The sequence below is a fragment of the Tursiops truncatus genome, chromosome 10 (assembly GCF_011762595.2).
Source record: "Tursiops truncatus isolate mTurTru1 chromosome 10, mTurTru1.mat.Y, whole genome shotgun sequence".
In the NCBI taxonomy this organism is placed as follows: domain Eukaryota; kingdom Metazoa; phylum Chordata; class Mammalia; order Artiodactyla; family Delphinidae; genus Tursiops; species Tursiops truncatus.
The window spans coordinates 65,981,772-66,002,097 of NC_047043.1; the positions used below are offsets into that span (position 1 = coordinate 65,981,772).

At 43.0% G+C, this 20,326-nt stretch overlaps 1 protein-coding gene across 1 annotated transcript in view; it reads left to right on the forward strand.

Annotated features, from left to right (window-relative positions):
• The first annotated feature begins 7,922 nt into the window (after positions 1 to 7,922).
• Positions 7,923 to 20,326, forward strand: part of RAD54L2 (RAD54 like 2) — an 87,769-nt gene continuing 75,365 nt past the window's right edge. Inside the window, exons 1-2 of the mRNA XM_019947676.3 lie at positions 7,923 to 8,147; positions 10,397 to 10,551. The gene's annotated coding sequence lies outside the window, so the exon portion shown is untranslated. The remainder of the gene's footprint in view (positions 8,148 to 10,396; positions 10,552 to 20,326) is intronic.

Here is a 20,326-nt window from a genome sequence, read left to right on the forward strand (position 1 = left end):
CATGGAACCCACTCCTATACCAGACTTTCACGCTACTGAGATGGACCAATCTGGTCCCATCTGGAAGAGTCAAACACAATTCCAATAAGCATGAGGTAGGTGCTATCACCAAGATAATTGCAAAAGTGCAGCTGAGTCTGGGGAATCCCAGCCGATCTCATGTAGAAGTAAGAGCTAATAATTCCTCTAGAAGGAGATGCTGGAATTGACTTAAAACAGCAAAGATGTTGGCCAAAATTTCTCTGAACTAAATAAACCTGCACATACGTTTAGCCCTTTGAAAGTTTGTTTATAGCCATTTTTCTCATTTCTTTCTCACCATTGCAAGCATGTTATTCCCATTTTACTGATGAAGAACCCATCTCAGGGAGGTTAAGTGATTTGTCCAAGGTCATACAGAATGTGAGAGGAGCTGCCTCTGCCTCCCTACCACCAACCCTAAGGAAGAACCCCTCACTGCTTAGAGGAAGTTTCAGCCCCTCCCAGATACTTCCAAGTTCTCTACAGACCTCGGAGTCTGTAAGTGGGGACCATTCTTCCCACCCTATTCAGAAAAATGTGTATTGATCACCTACTACTTGGAAGGCATCATCCCTTCTCCCTTGTTGGAACCTACTCTCAGAAAAGCACCAGCATAACAGTCATTTACCTATAGATTAGTAAACACTTTGTCTTCTCACTGTGCAACGTGAGTGTGTGTATATATATATATATATATATATATATATATATATATATACTTAGATCTGTGAATATATATATTCTTAGATCTGTATTCAAATTCTAACTCCACCAGTTACTAGCTATGAGATCTCATGTAACTCAACCTCTTTGAGCTTTAGTTTCTTTTATTTATTTATTTTTTTAAATCTTTTTTTAAAAATTTATTTATTTATTTTTGGCTGTGTTGGGTCTTAATTGCTGCGCGCCAGCTTTCTCTAGTTCTGGCGAGCAGGAGCTACTCTTCGTTGCAGTGTGCGGGCTTTTTTTAAAAAAACTTATTCATTATTTTTCCTTCGTTGCTGTGTGCGGGCTTTCTCTAGTTGTGGCGAGCGGGGGCTAACTCTTCCATGCAGTGTGCGGGCTTCTCATTGTGGTGGCTTCTCTTGTTGCAGAGCACGGGCTCTAGGCGTGCAGGCTTCAGTAGTTGTGGCACGTGGGCTCAGTAGTTGTGGTGCACAGGCTTAGTTGCTCCGAGGCATGTGGGATCTTCCCTCCCCCGGGCCCGAACCCATGTCCCCTGCATTAGCAGACGGATTCTTAACCACTGCACCACCAGGGAAGTCCTGGTGTGCAGACTTCTCATTGCGGTAGCTTCTCTCGTTGCAGAGCACGGGCTCTAGGCACGTGGCCTTCAGTAGTTGCGGCACGTGGGCTCAGTAGCTGTGTCTAGCGGGCTCTAGAGTGCAGGCTCAGTAGTTGTGGCGCATGGGCTTAGTTGCTCTGCGGTGTGTGGGATCTTCCCAGACCAGGGATCGAACCCGTGTCCCCTGAATTGGCAGGCGGATTCTTAACCACTGCGCCACCAGAGAAGTCCCTAGTTTCTTTTAAATTGAGGTAAAATTCATGTAACAAAAAATTAACCATTTTAAGTGAACTACTTAAAAAGAATGTATGTATATATATATATATATATATACATATATGTATAACTGAATCACTTTGCTGTACAGCAGAAATTAACACAACATTGTAGTCAACTATATTTCAATAAAATAAACAACACAGTGGCATTTAGTACATTCACAATGTTATGAAATCACATATCTAATTTCAAAACATTTTCGTCACCCCAAAATGAAACCTCATACCCATAAAGTACTTATTCTCCATTGTTCTCCCCCCCACCCCTTTTAGCTCCTGGCAACCACCAATCTGCTCTCTGTCTCTATGGATTTGCCTGTTCTGAATATTTCATATAAATGGAATCATACAATATGTGACCTTTTGTTTCTGGCTTCTTTCGCTTAGCATATTGTTTTCAATATGTTGTAGTATGTATCAGTATTTCTTTCCTTTGTATGGGTAAATACCATTTCACTGTATGGATATAACACATTTTGTTTATCCATTCATCTGTTGATGAACACTTGGGTTTTTTCCACCTTTTGGCTATTGTGAATAATGCTACAATGAACACTGGCATACAAGTATCTGTTTGAGTCCATAGTTTCAATTATTTGGGGTATATATCTAGAAGTGAAATTTCTGGATCATTTTGTAATCCTATGTTTAACTTTTTGAGAAGCCATTAGTTTTCCACTGTGGCTGTGCCATTTTACATTCCCGTCAGCAACACACAAGGGTTCCAATTTCCCCATATCCTCACTAACGCTAGTAACTTTCTGGGGTTTTTTTTACATTATTATTTTATAATAGCTGTCCTAATGGGTATGAAGTGGTGTATCATTGTGGTTTTGATTTGCATTTTCCAAATGATTAGTGATGTTAAGCATCTTTCTATGTGCTTATTGACCATTTGTATATCTCCTTTGTATATCTTCTTCAAGTTCTTTGCCCATTTTTGAAGTGCCTTGCTTGTTTTTGTTGTTGTTGAATTGTAGGAGTTCTTTATATATTCTGGATATCAATTCCTTATCAGATACATGATTTGCAAATATTACTTCCATTCCGTGGGTTGCCTTTTCACTTTGTTGATAGTGGCTTTTGATGTACAGTGGTGTTTCATGAAGTCCAATTTGTCTATTTTTTCTTTTGTTGTCTGTGCCTTTGGTGTCATATCCAAGAAATCATTGCCAAATCCAAAATCATGAAGCTTTTCCCCTTTGTTTTCTTCTAAGAGTTTTACAGTTTTAGATTTTACATTAGGTCTTTGATCCACTTTGAGCTAATTTTTGTATATAGTGTAAGGAAAGGGTCTAATTTCATTCTTTTGGATGTGGATATCCAGTTTTCCCAGCATCATTTGTTGAAAAGACTGTCCTTTCCCCCACTGAATGATCTTGGCATCCTTATCAAAAATCATTTGACTAGGGCTTCCCTGGGGGCACAGTCATTAAGAATCTGCCTGCCAACACAGGGAACATGGGTTCAAGCCCTGGTCCAGGAAGATCCCACATGCTATGGAGCAACAAAGCCCATGTGCCACAAGTACCGAGCCTGTACTCTAGAGCCCGTGAGCCACAACTGCTGAGCCCGTAAGCCTAGAGCCCATGCTCCACAACAAGAGAAGCCACTGCAATGAGAAGCCTGCCCATAGCAATGAACAGTAGCCCCTAATCGCCACAGCTAGAGAAAGCCTGCACACAGCAACAAAGACCCAACTCAGCCCCAAATAAATAAATAAATAAATTTATTTTAAAAAATCATTTGACTATATGTGAGAGTTTATTTCTGGACTCTATTCTATTCCATGACTGTCTTTATGCCAGTACCATACTGTTTTGATTACTGTAGTTTTGTGTAGTAAGTTTTTAAATCAGCTTTGTTTTTTTTTTTTCAAGACAGTTTTAGCTATACAGCGTCCCTTGAGATTCCATACGAACTTTGTGATGGATTTTTATATTTCTGCAAAAAATGTTGGGATTTGATAGGGACTGCATTAAATTTGTATATTGCTTTGGGTAGTACTAAAAATCCATGAGCGCAGAATGACTTTCTGCTTATTTGTATCTTTAATTTCTTTTAGCAACACTTTAGAGGTTTTTTTATGTGTGTGTGTACTAGTTTTTTCTCTCTTTAAGTTTATTACCAAGTATTTTATTCTTTTTGATGCTAGTGTAAGTGGAATTGTTTTCTTAATTTCTTTTCCTATTGTTCAGTGTTAGTGTATGAATACATAACTGATTTTTGTGTGTGGGTTTTGTATCCTGCAACTTTGCTGAATTCATTTATTAGTTATCACTTTTTTTAATTTTTTGGTGTGGACTCTTTAGAGTTTTCTACGTATAAGATCATGTCATCTGTGAACAGAAATAATTTTATTTCTTTTTCAGTTTGGATGTCTTTCTTTTTCTTGGAGAGAATGGAATTATTCTCTGTAGAAATTTTTAAAAACATCTGTTTCTATGACATCTGTCTATTGTACATGGTCATTTATCAGGTACTACAGTAAATCTGTGCTGCTTCCCTAGAAGTTGATCAGCAGTATCCTTCACACCCTCCCAGGACCACCCCTGAAATTGATCCCTTCAAGACCATGAGATCTGGGAGCAGAGCTACAGGCTACTTTTCCACTCTCCAGAGCAGTCATCTGGTGGTTCTTACCCAACCTTATGCTGCTCCTGAGCTCTGGTCCTTCTGCCTAGAATTGTCCTTCCCTGAGTCTTCACATGCTTCTCTCTAGCATTCTTGGCATTCAGATTTCAGCTCACAGGTCGCCTCATCAGGGTGGTCTTACCCAATTCTTCCCTCTCTAGACAGCCTCTCTCCCATACAGGTCTCTGGTTTTATGTTCTTTTCAGCACTTATTAGAATTTGAAATTATTTTTTACTATTTGTCTCCCCTATTTAGAAGGTAAGCTACTTTAGGGCAGAGACCTGTAATCTCTTGTTCAGTGCTAGATTAGCATCTGAAATACAGTTCGGGGACAACAAATGTCTGAATGAACATCCAGATGGGATGGGTTTTTATTAGTTTCACTTTACAGACCAGAGTACTCCAAGCTCAACTTTGAGTATAGTTCTTCACTTCAGTGCATGGTTATAAGAGTGTCCTGTACTCAAACCCCACCCCTTATGTCCCAGCTTCAGTTTTTCCATCTTTGAAGTGGGGTGACACTTACACATGCCTCATTATGTCGATGTGAGGATCAAATGCATTAATAGCTCTAAAATGCTTACATTTATGCTTGGCACGTCTTATTAGTATTCCCCAGCATCCAGCACAGTGCCTGGTACAAGGTAGGTACCCAATAGGTAATTGCTGAATGGGGAATTTTATGATGCAGCAGCTTTGTCAGGTCTTCAATAGATGCTGGGGTGGATTTTTTTTTCAAGCCTCCCAGAGATTATAATCTAGTATAAGAGAAGCAGTGTACAAGGTGAAATTTAAAAAACATCCCAAGAATAGGATGTCTGGGCTTCCCTGGTGGTGCAGTGGTTACGAATCTGCCTGCCAATGCAGGGGACACGGGTTTGAGCTCTGGTCAGGGAAGATCTCACATGCTGTGGAGCAACTAAACCTATGCACCACAACTACTGAGCCTGTGCTCTGGAGTCTGCGAGTCACAACTACTGAGTGTGTGCACTACAACTACTGAAGCCCGCACGGCTAGAGCCCGTGCTCCACAACAAGAGAAGCCACTGCAATGAGAAGCCCGTGCACCGCAAGGAAGAGTAGCCCCTGCTCGTAACAACTAGAGAAAGCCTGCACGCAGCAACAAAGACGCAACGCAGCCAAAAATTTAAAAATAAAGAATAGGATGGCTGTCAAAGAAAGTAAAACAACTATCTGTCACCTTGGAACCTGGTTCAGAGTGATCATGTGTTTTGACATCCAGAAGTGGGAGTGGGTTGGAAATGTGGCTGGTGGACGAAGGACTGGGCTGGTTTTCATGGAATGAGGAGGAGGTTAAACAGGTGAAAGGAAGAGGGTGTTTTTCCAGGTGTGGGTTCACAGTGATGAAGAAGGCCGAGCTATAATTTCTGATTAACAAGTCACTGGTGAGTCTTCTCTAATCCCAGCAGGAAGACCCCAGATTTTTAAACCGCACTTGAAGGCAGAGCCATCAATAGGCAGCTATGCATGTAAATCACTCTAAGGATTCCTCCCTAATATAACCCACTTTCCTACTAGTGAATTGGGGGGTAGCATGATTCCCAAAGGTGATTGTGAGGGCATAACATCATTCAAGTTGTCAGAGAAGCTCCCAGAGGGCAAGGAAGCAGTGATGTCACAGAAGGGCAATGGCATCTTGGGAGGCTTCCATCATCAGGGGAGCCAGCCCTGGCCCTTGTTGCTCAACCTCAGTAACAGAGGAGGCAGATAAGTGTGGGTGTCTCTGATAGTTGTGTATTGGGTCTTTTGGGAGAGAGGAGGGAGATAAACAATAAGACTGCTCTCTCAAGTTTCTGCCCAGCTTCACTGGTCTCTTTCTCCTCACTTTGGTCATCTTTAGGACTCTCACCTGAACCTACTTCGACACTTGAGACCAAATCTGCTTTATGTGTCACATGGGTAGTCCAAGCTAAGAGGCCAACTGGTGAAAATGTGGAGCAGGGAGGGGTCGGACCTCAGGTGATCTCAGGATTCTGAGAAAAGTGAACCAGCTTTTGAGGCATCCTTTGTCCTTTAAGATCATAGGATGAAGTTCCCTTACTTGAGGGAGCAGAGAGCCTCCAGAGGTTTTGAGCATGCTGCTTTCTATCTATGAACCTGCTGTTTCCAAATGGTTACCGAAATGTCTTTAGCCAGCTGAGCCCTTTCCTTCCAGAGGATAATGTAAATGGAAATCCATGTGTATACATGTGTGACACAGTGACAAAATTTAATTTAGGTTCAAGTGACTGATCTCAGAGCTTTTCTGGAAAGTCTCTTCAGACAAGGGAGAAGGGTATCAAGGTAAAATTTCCTGAGTCTCAAAAGCCAAGGGGCTAAGTGAGAATGGAAAATCTAAGGACATGTGAAAGCTGTGATACTTTTGGAGCACCTTCTGCAGATCTAAATTCCCATGGATAGTTTGGGAACACACACTTGTATTTGTATAACTTAATTTGTTCCAAAAAATAACTGATATCTAGAGGTGTGAAGGCCCAGAAGAAAAAGGAAGTGGGACGGAGAAAGGATTTTAAAAATTCATTAATTAACTTATTTTTGTCTGCATTGGGTCTCCTTTGCTGCCCGCGGGCTTTCTCTAGTTGCGGCGAGCGGGGTAGCGCTACTCTTTGTTGCGGGGCGCGGGCTTCTCATTGTGGTAGCTTCTCTTGCTGCGGAGCACGGGCTCTAGGCACGTGGGCTTCAGTAGTTGTGGCACGCTGGCTCAGTAGTTGTGGCTCGCGGGCTCTAGAGAGCAGGCTCAGTAGTTGTGGCGCACAGGCTTAGTTGCTCCGAGGCATGTGGGATCTTCCCGTAACAGGGATCGAACCCGTGTCCCCTGCATTGGCAGGCGGATTCTTAACCACTGAGACACCAGGGAAGTCTGAGAAACGATTTTTTTATCCTCTTGATTTTATGAGGAAAACAGAACCCACTTTCAGAATTTTTTCATCATCTCGTCAATGTTCACTTCTTGGGATAAGGAGGAGGAGGAGGAAGGGAACCTGGGGCTGTAGTGAAGAAAGCTGACACAGTTCACTCTTCTCGTTAACTGGAGCCCACATGGCAGTAATTCCCAACTTGAGGGAGGAGAACCTGCATCCTTAACTTCCCCCTGAGTGTCAGTGATCAGGAAAGCCCTTTCTTGTCTCCACTTTTTTTCCAGCTTCAGTTAACAGGAAACCGGACGGGAGGGGGTAAAACCTAGAGTTACATGGTGCGCATCAATTTCAGGGGTCCCTGAGAGCTGCGCCTAACCTCTGTAGGAGGCGATAGCAGTAGTAGCAGTCATCATTGGCAGCATCAGCAATGACCGATCCCCAGTGTTGAGCCCCATATCTCCGCACCAGGCACTTCCATCATCTCATCCAATCCTAACAAGCCTCCAGGGTTATCCCCCGGTGAGGATGAGGAGGAACCGAGGCTCAATTGAAGCACTGACTGGTCAACGTGCCTCTCTGGTGGCTAGCGGGGTGCAAACCCATTCTGTCGGACCCACCACTAAAACCATTCCTAGGTTTCCGGCCTGAGATTTCCGTGCCTCATTCATGCCTGAAAAAAGTTATCTGTAGCATAGACGGCTCTGTAGAGGGAGGAGGAATCGCTGTCCACCCGGCGCGGGTCAACAGCGGCCTCCGCTAGGCTCTCAGCGGAACTTTCCTGTCGGCGGCGCATGTTCCCGTCCGGGCGGCCGGGCGCGCGGGCCGAGAGGGGGACGCTTTCTGGCGCGGACCGCCAGCGGAGGCTGCGAGCGCCGCCGCAGGAGAAGACCGACGCTCAGCCGGAGCCAGCCCGCGGCGCCCGGGCCTGGCCGGCTGCTTCCCTCCACCCCAGACGCCGCTGCCGCAGGCACTGCCAAGGCGGGCGCAGAGGAACGCTCGGCCACTCGGCCCTGCCCGGCCCGGCGCGGCCCGGAGCCGCGGCGCGGGAGGTGAGTGCGGGTGCCGGCCCCCGGCTCCCTGCTCGGGCCGCCGGGACCCGCAACAATGGGGGCGGAGTGGAGACGCGGCCCGGGCCCCTGGCGCTCAGCGGCCTGGGTCAGCAAGCGGGTCCCGGCAGCCCAGGCCTTGGGGCGCTGGATCCGACCTAGGGAACTCCAGTGGCCGGAGGCTTGGCGGGGGTCTTCGCCTCCACCCGGGGCCGTGTTGGCTTGGTATTTAGAATTTTTGTAGCCGGGAAAGGGAGTTATAGGGGCACGGAGACTTAACTCTAGAGGCGTGCGCTCTTAGCGCCTGATGCAGACGCCCTGGAGGCTGGCCATAGCGGGTGGATTGGGGGGAGGATGCGTTTGGAATTCTAGGGGCCTTGATGTGCCTGGTCCCTAAGGCGAATCGAGATGCGTCTCTCCCTGCCCTCCTCCCCAACCCCTCCACGCCCCCAGGTCCGTGAACTTGGCAGACTGGGATCAGACTGGGGAGAAAGAGTATTGAGTATTTAGTTTCTCTGAGGTAATCGGTGATTAGTTCCTGGAAAGGCAGGAGCTCAGCTGGGCACAGGGGAGTTGAGCAAAGGGCTGGATTCTCCAGGGCCCAGCATTCTGGAGTTGAGTGGTTCTCAGGTAGGGAACTTGTCGCAAGAATGTCTCGGTGAGTAGTGTTGGCTACCTTGGAGTTAGGGTGAAGCCGGAGTTGTGAATTGGAGAGTATAGAGTAGGGTTGGTAGGCTGCTGAAGTTGGAGAATTAGCTTTTTGTGGGCCATGGTGGTAGCAGCCTGTGAGACGAACAAGGGGCCTTTGCAGAGTGGGCTTTCTGATAGAGAATGACCTCTTACTGAGGGGGAGGGGTGACTCAGATCTTAGAATTCCTGTCCCTTGCTAGTGGATGTGGCTGACTGTGTTGGTGGCTGGGCACTGAGGTAGATGGTGCTGGAAGGAGCATTTGGGGGCTGAATTGAGTTTCTTCCTGAATAGAAGACAGTGTGGACCATTCCTTCTTACTCCAAGTCAGAATGGTAGCTGTCATTGACAGTGTTTTAAGTAAAGAATTTCTTTGTGGTATTTGGATCCAAAGCTTTCCTCTGTTCATTTATTTTCTCCTTTGTTTTTGAATTGTGACTCATACTTTCTTTTCAGCACTATGGCTGTTGTTTATGATGATAGACAAACTTAGACAGCATAATATATATAAATTCTAGGGATTTTTCAGTCCAATTCTAAATCTACATTAAGAGCCTCTTTTCACTAATTTATGTGTCATTGTTTAATGTATGCAACTCTAGAGAGGGATGTGAAAACTCTAACAGTTTATGTTGTTAAAAGTTCTTTATATCCCTAAACTTCATTTTCTCCTACTACCGTGAAGTCATTACGTTAAATCTGTTAAATCTTAGTGACCGTCATTTTAACTCTCCCAGGACATTATCTTCACTAGAAGTGTTGTCTGTCTGGTCTGTACACTGTGTCTCATCTGTATCATTGAAAGGCAATGTGCAAACTCCAAATAGCTGAGGCCTGCATCTGTGCACCAGAGCTCTCTCTATGTAGTATTCAGGCAAAAGTTGGTGTGTTGTCTATAGATGAGATATCAAATCTCATATGAAAAAAAAGTGTCAGAATCATTGCACTTTCAGAGTTTGTTTAGAGTGTTAGGAGTTGTATTGCCTCATTGGAGTATATTAGAGTATAAATTTTCGGGTGAGATGTGAGGTAATTCTGACTATTTGTAGTTGTACTGATGGTTCTGGGGATTGTTTTTCCCCTTAATCTTTAAAAAATCATATATTTTCCTTGCACTGTATTATTTCTGTCTGTCTCTTTCTCTTAAGTTTTCTATCTTAAGTAACTCATTCTTTCATAAACCAATATCTATTGAATTATGCCAGGCACTGTGTTGGGCACCTCTACAATGGTGATGTTTTTCATGTTTTAATAGTAATAGTTCATATTTCAGAAGTGGCTATAGGTCTATAAAGGAAGAAGTGATTCAGGCATATCAAGCTTTTAATCAGTAAAACCATTGAATAAAGTTTTTAAAAAGTATTGATTTTGACTAGTGACAATTGATTATCCTCATATATTTCCATGGGAAAAGTTCACAATGGTATGGGGTTGTTTTTGCTTTGTTTTATTTACATACACCTGTTAACTTTAAGTATGCCTGTAGACAAGCCACAAGGTAAACATTTTGTTGCTGTGTGTGTCTTGATGAGCTATGATTTATAAATACTGTATATGTGCTTAGGTTCCCCAGGAAGCCATCACACTTTCCTTCCCACTGTGGTTTTGGGAGCATGAAGGCGTTGCTTACTCCCTTTGTCTGGTTCACTGTATGTAGGCTGGGAGTGTCTGCTGATGTCTTGGAGTGCTGTCTCCTAGAACAGGAGGAATAAGATTGAGGTAAGGCTCAGCCTGTTTGAAATTCCTTGCCTCTTAATTATTACTGCATAAATTATATTTGAATGCTTTTTTGCTTTAATTGTTAATCTCCATTCCTATCTAGTTAAATGAACTTCTGTCCTTTGCTCTCTTCTCTATTTCTCTGTATGTATTTTGGCCAAAAATAAATGAAGAGGTTTAAAATCAAGACACTTAGATAATAAATAAATTCTTTGAAGTCTCTTTCATTTTTCCATCTGGAATATTCACTTGATCAAATAAAATGAAAACTTTATTTTGTTGCTTTGAAGGCAAACTGACTGCTGAAAAATGTTTTGACTACCTCTTAGTCAGATGGATAACCTCAGAAACTCTTGGAAAGAAAGCTTAGAGTGTTTGATTTCTTTGGAAAGATTCTGAGGTGTCTAGTACAATGGAAAGAGCATGATCTTTGGGGTCATCCCATCTCTACCTCTTGCTTGCTTTTTGACCTGCGTAAGCTGTTAACCTTTCTGAGCCTTGTTTTTTAATTTAATTTTTTTCAGTCTGTGAAATGGGGTTAAAATAACCTCTGCAGGTTGTAGTGAGGACTGGAGATGAGGGCCTGGTGCTTAATGGGTGGTCAGTGCTTGCTGTTAGTAGTAGGTTGTGTATATCATTATGTGGGAGTTACTGTTCTCAGTAGTATTAGTAATAGACGTGTGGCTGGGTGCTATGCATGGATGAGAGGTTCAGTTTCCTTGTCTGGTGAGGAAGGCAGCCTTCTGTCTACACCTGTTGGCACCCTGGACAGGTGAGAGAATTGTTGAGGTAGTCTTTATCCAGTACTGGTGGCCGGGAGTCAACACTATAAAGTCCAAGGTCATTCCTGGCACTGGTAGGTTTTTTCCTGGCAGTTTCTATGCAGAAGCCAGGAGGTAACTGTTTGGCATGTCCTTGTTTTGGGAACAGTGGGCATCCCCAGTGACAGAGTGCTGGAGTATGCCAGGCAGCATATTCTGTGTGGCCCCTGATCAGAATATTTCTCTAGCTTTCTTCTGTTGGCATCATATACCTGACTTTGGTCTTTTTGCCTGGAAGGCTCCAGATGCTGGAGAGATTTGTCGTCTTTCTCTAATTTGGGCTAGTTTGATAGAATCTAGCACTCTGTTCAGAAATGTTTTTGATGAACAGAAGGTTCACAGGCTTTGTTATAGAATTGTTCAGTTTTATTTTTTCCCTGTGAGAGGGGGAAAAAAAAGTAGAGAGAAAAATAAGTATGAGCCAGACAGAAATGATTCAAAATAACTGGCCCTAAATCTCTTCCAGTCTTCCATAGTCAAATTCCCCCTCCATTTGGGGTGGTCTTTAACTTCAATTAAAAGTAAATAATACTCCCCTGGCCTCAAAATACACGAACATCTAGATCCTGATATATCTCTACTTCAACATCTCACAAAGACCTTTATGACCTGGCCTCTTTGGTATCTTCCTTTCTAGTCCTCTTCTGCCACAATTCCTCTGTCACTTTATTTTTTTATTTTATTTTTTGTACGGTACGTGGGCCTCTCACTGTTGTGACCTCTCCCGTTGCGGAGCACAGGCTCCGGATGCGCAGGCTCAGTGGCCATGGCTCACGGGCCCAGCTGCTCCACGGCATGTGGGATCTTCCCGGACCGGGGCACGAACCCGTGTCCCCTGCATCGGCAGGCGGACTCTCAACCACTGCGTCACCAGGGAAGCCCTCCTCTGTCACTTTAGGCTCCAGTTATAGTGAGCTCCTTGAATGTCCCAGCATTCTCAGGCTATTTCTCCTACTAATTTTCCTCCTGTTCTAGTGCTTGTTTGACTCTTAGGCTTGAATTTACTAGGAATTCAGGCACCATCACTTAAAACTCTTCCTTGATTCTTCCCAGATTAGGCTGAATGCCTTTCCTTTGTATGGCATTGCAATCTGTGAAAGCTTCTTTCATAATCACTGTACTCTTAAACTTTGGGTATTTTTGTGTGTTTTCTGTGCCTATGTTGTGACCTACGTGAGGGCAGGACCTCGTCTTGTTTAACTCTATATCCCAGTATCTAAACATTTCTGATACAGAAGTAGCTACTCAATAAATGTTTAGTGAAGAAATGAATGACCTCTGCATGTAAAATATCATGAAATCATTCCTTGTGGAGCTGGTGATGTGATGAGAGTTCTGATTTCATGGGTGCCTCAGACCCTGGCTGAAGCAGTGCTTCTGCCTTTGTATTTCCAGGTTGCTAAAATACATAATACGTAATTTTGCTGTGAAAATGTGTTGCTTATTCCATATGTTTATGGTTTTGATGCTGGGGAGCTATTACTTGCTCTCTTTGGGTCTTGGCAAAAGTTTCCCTTGGAAGAGAATGTGACAGTTCTTTATGGGTATTATCTAGATCTTCCACTGGCCATTTACTGCTCTGAGCAATTTGTCCTCGTGTGAAGAACAGTGACTAGTCAGTTTGGGCTACAAGATCTCTAGACAGCTACTTCCAGCCTGGGTGTAGGTAATGGATTTAACACTAGGATGTTGTGACTTTTGTCAGCTGATGGACTTTTTGAAGATCCAGCTGAGCTCAATGTGGCCATATTCAGGATATAAGATCATTTACCCAAACTTTATTTAGGAATTTGAACTCAGTGATTATGAAATTATCTGTATTAGTCCTTTGTTCAGCCTAATACTGTACTAACACTGAAATTGATATATTAGTTCTTTGTTAGGAAGCTCTGTGTTCTGAGTTATTAACCTAGAAGTAATGGAATTGTGCCAATTCATTTAATCACCCTCTTGGTTCTTCTTAGTGGTAAAATAACTTGAGAATATACTACCTAAATTGCTTTGAATTAATTTTCATGGTTGATCAGACCACATAGGAATCCCACTGTCCAGGTGTAAGGAACTCTATTGAAGCCTACCTAATGCGGTTATTCTTTCATGTAGGTGACAAACATAACAGACTGAAGAAAAGGGAAGCATGAAAAGTAACTGTAGTTAAAGATAAAAATTGACATGAGATAAAAAGGAAAACTGAGACAAAGCATAAGCCACTTTAAATGTGGCAAGCAACTGTTAAATTGAAGAAATTTGTGAGCAGTGTTGAAATCTTGTGAAGAAAATTGTTATATAGGTTAAAAGCAATAAAAACATGGACAATTTCAGCCAGCATAGGCACATTGAAGGTGCTAGCACCCATTTATGGTTTTATAGCACCATTGATGAAAGTGATATATAGGTAGAATTGAAAAATGTTTGCTTTACTATGATAAGTATACGTATACCTTTCATATGTATGATATTATTGTTTCATAAAACACTTTGATGTACATTTTACTTTACTACATCCTCCCAGCAACACTGTTAGGCAGATATCCCCATTTTATAGATGAAGAAGCAAACACAAAGAGGTGAAGTGGCTTGCTTTCAAGTTCACAAAGACAATAAGAAAAAAAGGTGGGACTTGATGCCAGGTTTTCTAAGTTTAGGGCCTTTTTTAACGTCTTCATGAGATATTGTTAGGGCTTCGGTTTGGGGGTGACAGTCACTCCTTATTCCAGGCTTCTGGCCAGTAGAGGATACACACAAAGAAGGTAGTGCCACACAGGGAGTAGAGCTTCTGCTCTATTAACAGCAGCCTAGTAACTCTGCAAGAGCTGGGTGTGGGGGGAACCTAGATGGAGCCTCCACCTTCCTCACAGATCCCTTACGGGTTATGAGAAACACCCAAAACCAGGTGGAGAGTTTTTGCCCTTGAAGCCCAGTGACACAAATTGGGATCTTCCTCCTAATGTGATGATGTTTAGAAATTGGAAGAAAAATGGAAATTTGGGAAAGAATCCTTTAAGTGTGATTCTGGATTGAGCTTAGTCTCTTTGTTCTCATTGTGCCATCCACTCTCACTGTCTTCCCCCACCCTATCTCTCTACCTTTCTCTTCTCTGCTATTTCACCCACCTCCCACCTTAGTTTGGATGCTGGTTTGCCGTGGTCCACAGTTACATTGCTGCCCTCCCCAGGTCTGAGAACCTGCTTGAACCTTTGCACTCTGCCAGTTGCCAACCCTGAATTCTCTCCCCAGGCTTCTTTCGCTGCCCCTAGGCTGCCCAGTGTTTCTGGGGAGTCAGGAAAATGGGCTGCTTTGGTTGTCAGCAGTTCCCACTGCCTCACTTCAGTTGAGCTGCCTCTGCCCCTCCGGGTGCTCTTGTGCTGCATTCTCAGGGTCCCAGTTCCCACAGCAGCTGCTTGCACGTTTTGCAAGGCTGTTTTTCCCTCAGGCCCTAGACCTGCTCTCTGTCTGCCTCATTCTTGACCTGTGACTTCACTTTAGGGCTTGTGCTCACTAATTTTTTCCCCTTTCCTTTCTATTATGGCACTTTCATTACTCTTGCTTTTGGAAATTCCTTGACTTTTTTCCTGATTATGCAAGTAATATATGAGCACAGTAAAATTCAGGCATTTTTATTTTATTTTATTTATTTTTTTAAAGTTTTTTCAGTATACCCTTCCCCCTCCCCGGAGGCATTTTTAAATAAGGAAAGGAACCCTTAATCCCATGTCTCAATGTTAACCACTATCATGAATTTGGTTTATATATATCCACACTTTTTTCCACCGTGTATGCTGACATGGATGTATTTGTGCTTCTGTATGTGTGTGAGATAAAGTAATTCCTTTTTACAGAAATGGAATAACAGTATATCTACTTTTCTATAATTTGCTTTCTGTCTTCATGTAATGCCTTTATTTTGGGCATTTTCCCATGTTTCGGACACATATCTATCTTTTAATAGTTACGTAGTTAATTTCTATCAATTTTCCTAGTCTCCTGGTGATAGCCATTTGTTTCTTTTTCTCTGCAGTTACAAGCATCCTTGTAAATATATCTTCGTATTTTCTGTACTCTGTATACTTCTTAGGATAAATTCCTACAAGTGGAGTTTCTGTGTCAAAAGTTATGCATGTTTAAAATTTTACTAGATATTATCACATAACTTTTTTTTTTTTTTTTTTTGCGGTATGTGGGCCTCTCACTGTTGTGGCCTCTCCCGTTGCGGAGCACATGCTCCGGGCGCGCAGGCCATGGCTCACAGGCCCAGCCGCTCCGCGGCATGTGGGATCTTCCCGGACCAGCCCGTGTCCCCTGCATCGGCAGGCGGACTCTCAACCACTGCGCCACCAGGGAAGCCCTGTCACATAACTTTTGAAAGATTATATCAATTTATATTTCTCCTCTAACACTGAACATTGTCAATAAGTTTAATCTTTGACAATTAAAACCTAGATAACTTTTATTTACATTTCCTTAAATGTAAGTGATGAGCATCTTTTCATGTTTTTGTTTCATATATAGATTGATTGATCAATTAATTGATTACTCAGTTATCTTCTTTCTAGCATCTTCCTATCCTCCCTCCCTCCCCTTTTTGTTTTTACCTACATACAAGGTAGAACCATGTAACTTGACCTCTCATGCCATCCTAGCCCTCTCCTTCCTGTCCCTTTTATCTAAAATGCAGTTTTACTGCCATTTCCTCACTACTTGCTTTATCTATATCTCTTAATCCTTTGTGGTCTGGCTTCTGGTCCTGTTTTTCTCCTGAATACTATCTCTGAGTGAATTCCTTGTTGCCCAGACAAAAATTTTTTTCTTGATGTTTGTTCTCCCTTGTTTTGACTAATTCCCCATTCCCTACCATCTTTGCAGGGAGGGAAGCTGCATATGAGTGGACTTTTTATTATGGAAAATTTCAAACATACAACAGCAGGGAGTATAGTATAATGAACCCCATGGACCCATCACTCAATTTCAATAGTGACCAATATTTCCCCAATTTTTTCTTTCAGTTGTCCTTCCCACCTTTTTTTGCTGTTATTGGCATATTTTAAAGCTAAATCTCAGACTTTGTCACTGAGTATGTGTCTCTAACTAATAAGAATATTTTTTTCTTAAACACCATTACCTTGCCATTTTCTACCCTGATAAAAATTAACATTTCCTTAATAGTGAGGACTTGATATATAATCCTGGCTCTGATACTTGCTGTTTAACTTGGGCAATTTTTAAACTTGTTTTCTCATCTTGAAATGTGGTGAGATAATGATGATAATGCTGCCTAATAGGGTGGTTGTGAGGTTACCTCATTTATTCTCATATGAAGTGCTTAGCACTGTGCTTTACCTACGTGGGGGCTCAAACATTTTTTGCATTTACTCTGTCTTCATCTATCCATTCATTCAGCAGATATTTATGGAACACATATCTGTCAGCTGAAGAGGAGACAGTGACCTTGGCTTCTAAGATTCTGCACTATCCTGATTCTCTGCCTGCCTCTCAGATGTTTAAAAACCCCTTCCTTTTTCCTCCTGGATGTGGATGTAACCCAGGTTTGTTGTTTTTCCTTTTCTATTCCCTCTGTAGCCTGACCCTCAGAAATCTAGCTCTTTCACTCCCACCACTTCAGACTATCCAAGTGACTCAATTCTATAACCTTGGTTTCTTTACCAAGCAACAAACCCACATTTCATCCTGGCTTTTAGACATGTCTTTCTGGTCATGGGAATGAGTGTAAAGTGCCCTGAACTGAGTCTGCCCACCAGGGCTTCACTCAATCTTGCCACTAACTCCATGGCTTGGGCAGTTCAGTCACCTCTCTTGATCTTGGTGTCCTCAGTCAGAAGGATGGTAGGGCTGGATTAGAGTCTGAAGTCCTGTGCAGCTTTAAAGTCCTCTCAGCTGTGAGAAGGTGGTTTCAGAAATGTCTTGCTCAGCATATGTGGGACCACATGCATCATTCTACTCCCCAAACAAGTTTCTGGCCTTTCCCATCTGGCCTCTCTCAGGATATCTAGGCTTCATCCTATGGCTTTTCCCTTTCATTTGTCTTCAACATAGGGCCAGTTATCTTGTGGCTAGTTCTTCAGTGAATCCTGACTCCTGGCTCTTCCAGAAACATACATTTAGCACTTTTCAGCTTTGTGTCTGTATTCACATTGTTTTCTTTGGCTGTTCTATTCACATTGTTTCTCCTGAACCTGTGTTCTGGCCGATTGAATTTCTGACCATCTTTCTAGACTAAGTTCAGGTGACAGCTTCATCCACATTGGAAGTGAGTCCTCCCTCTTCTGACTCTCATGACTGGCAGTGCATCAGTAACATTTCGCAGTATGCCTGGTGCTTCAGCTATTTGTGTGTGTAAGCTTTTCTTCCCTCCTAGTGTAATCTTCTTGAGGATGGATACCACGTTTACACTGCGTGTAATTTTGCATCCTACAGTGTCCAGCACAATTCTTTGTACTAAGAGTTTGCAATAAATACTGATTGAATAAGTGACTGAGCTAAAGTAGACTTTGCTTCAAGTTAAGAACACTTAAGGAAATGTTTTTATTTTATTTATTTTTTATTTTTTTATTTTTTTGCAGTACGTGGGCCTCTCACTGTTGTGGCCTCTCCCGTTGCGGAGCACAGGCTCCGGACGCGCAGGCCCAGCGGCCATGGCTCACGGGTCTAGCCGCTCCTCAGCATGTGAGATCTTCCCGGACCGGGGCACGAACCCGTGTCCCCTGCATCGGCAGGCGGACTCTCAACCACTGCACCCCAGGGAAGCCCTTTATTTATTTTTTAATAAATTTATTTATTTATTTATTTTTGGCTGCATTGGGTCTTCGTTGCTGCACGCAGGCTTTCTCTAGTTGCAGTGAGTGGGGGCTACTCTTCATTGCAGTGCGCGGGCTTCTCGTTGCGGTGGCTTCTTTTGTTGCGGAGCACGGGCTCTAGGCGCATGGGCTTCAGTAGTTGAGGCACGCAGGCTCTAGAGCGCAGACTAAGTAGTTGTGGCACAAGGGCTTAGTTGCTCCACGGCATGTGGGATCTTCCCGCACCAGGGCTGGAACCCATGTCCCCTGCATTGGTAGGTGGATTTTTAACCACTGCGCCACCAGGGAAGCCCAAGGAATTGTTTTTAAACCTAAAAGGCCGAGCTTTTGAAATGGTACTAATTCCTTGACCTCAAAATTCAAAGAATCCTCTGCTTTCCTGTCCTATCTCAGAGTTGGGAAGATTTTCCAACTCTTTGGGTAATACAGTTTAGCTTCTCCAAAGCATAGCTGGTCATACTACATACTGTCATCATGGAGTAGCTAAAGGTAATCACCAACATTAATTGAAAGCTAACTTACTGTGTGCTAGGCAATATGCTAATTATTTTTTTCACTTAATTAAAAAAAAAATCTTACATATGTACTGTTATTCTTCTCATTTTATAAATAAAGAAATCTAGGTTTAGAGAAATTAAGTAACTTCTTTAGTATTCCTTAGATACAAAGTGGCAGTGCTGGGACTCTGACCCAGGCCATCTCGTCCCAGAGCCTTTATTCTTCCCTGGTGTGCTGCTTTCCTGTCCAAAGCATGTTTACTACCAGTTGGCTCTTTTATGTTTATTTTCTAGCACTTATCAAATATCTTGCATGGATTTTTTCATTTCTCCCCACCAAACCAGCTATCCCTCTACTGTTCTTTCTGATTTTGGTGAAGGGTATGACAGACTTCAAGGGTATGACAGACTTCAAGCCTCAGATTCATATATAAGTTTTCCTTTTCCTTCCTGTGACTTTTCCTTGCTAATGCCTTACCCCTTCTCCACTCTTTCTGGTTTCTTTCCTCTTAACCCAGGGCCTTCTCTCATTTTTATAGTCCTTCTGAAAGCGTTGTCTATCACCCATTTCTCTCCAGTTAAAAATCCTTCTGCTTTTCCTGTAGCTGGGGTTCCTAAAGCCAGTTTTCAAATAGTGCTCCACATAGTTACCAGTGTTCTTTTTTTTTTTTTTAATATTTATTTATTTGGTTGCATCAGGTCTTAGTTGAGGCAGGCGGGCTCCTTAGTTGTGGCATGCATGTGGGATCTAGTTCCCTGACCAGGGATCGAACCCGGGCCCCCTGCATTAGAAGTGTGGAATCTTAACCGCTGCGCCACTAGGGAAGTCCCACCAGTGTTCTTTTTAAATTGGGAATTCAGATGATGCCACTTCCCTGCTTGAGACCCTTTAGTGGCTCCCACTGGGGGCACATGGACTGTGGGAAGGATTGCATGGAGACAGATACTGAGGCCACTTCTGAGCTCAGCAGAGAAGGGCTCGATGGCATAATAGTTATGTCTGCCAGAGGTGCAGACAGGAGAGTGGTGCCAAGTGCCACATATTTGCCAATTTTTATATAGGACGAAGTTCAGACTCCTAAACAAAGTCCTCCGGAGACTGCTGGATCAAGATCTGGCCTGTCTACTTCTCACAGTTTCCCCATTTACTCCCCCAGCCTCTATTCCTATGGAACTGTACTTCTGCATATGTCATTCCCTCTCTCTGAATGACTTCATCAGTCTCTTCTTTTTTTTTTTGAATTTTATACAGCAGGTTCTTATTAGTTATACATTTTATACGTATTAGTGTATACATGTCAATCCCAATCTCCCAATTCATCACACCACTGCCCCACCACCCCCGCCACTTTCCCCCCTTGGTGTCCATACGTTTGTTCTCTACATCTGTGTCTCTATTTCCATCCGTCTCTTTTTAAGGAAAGAAGAGATTGTCCTTTGACGTTCAGATCTGTTGCCTCCTCTGAGAAGTCTTCACCAGCCTTTCCAGGCAAAATTATTTCCTTCTCTGTCCTGTAGAACCTTTTCCTTCCTCCCTCCCTCCCTTCCTTTGAAATATAATTCACATACCATAAATTTCCACCATTTTAAAGTGTTTTAATTCAGTGATTTTTAGTATATTCACAAGGTTATGCAACCATCACCA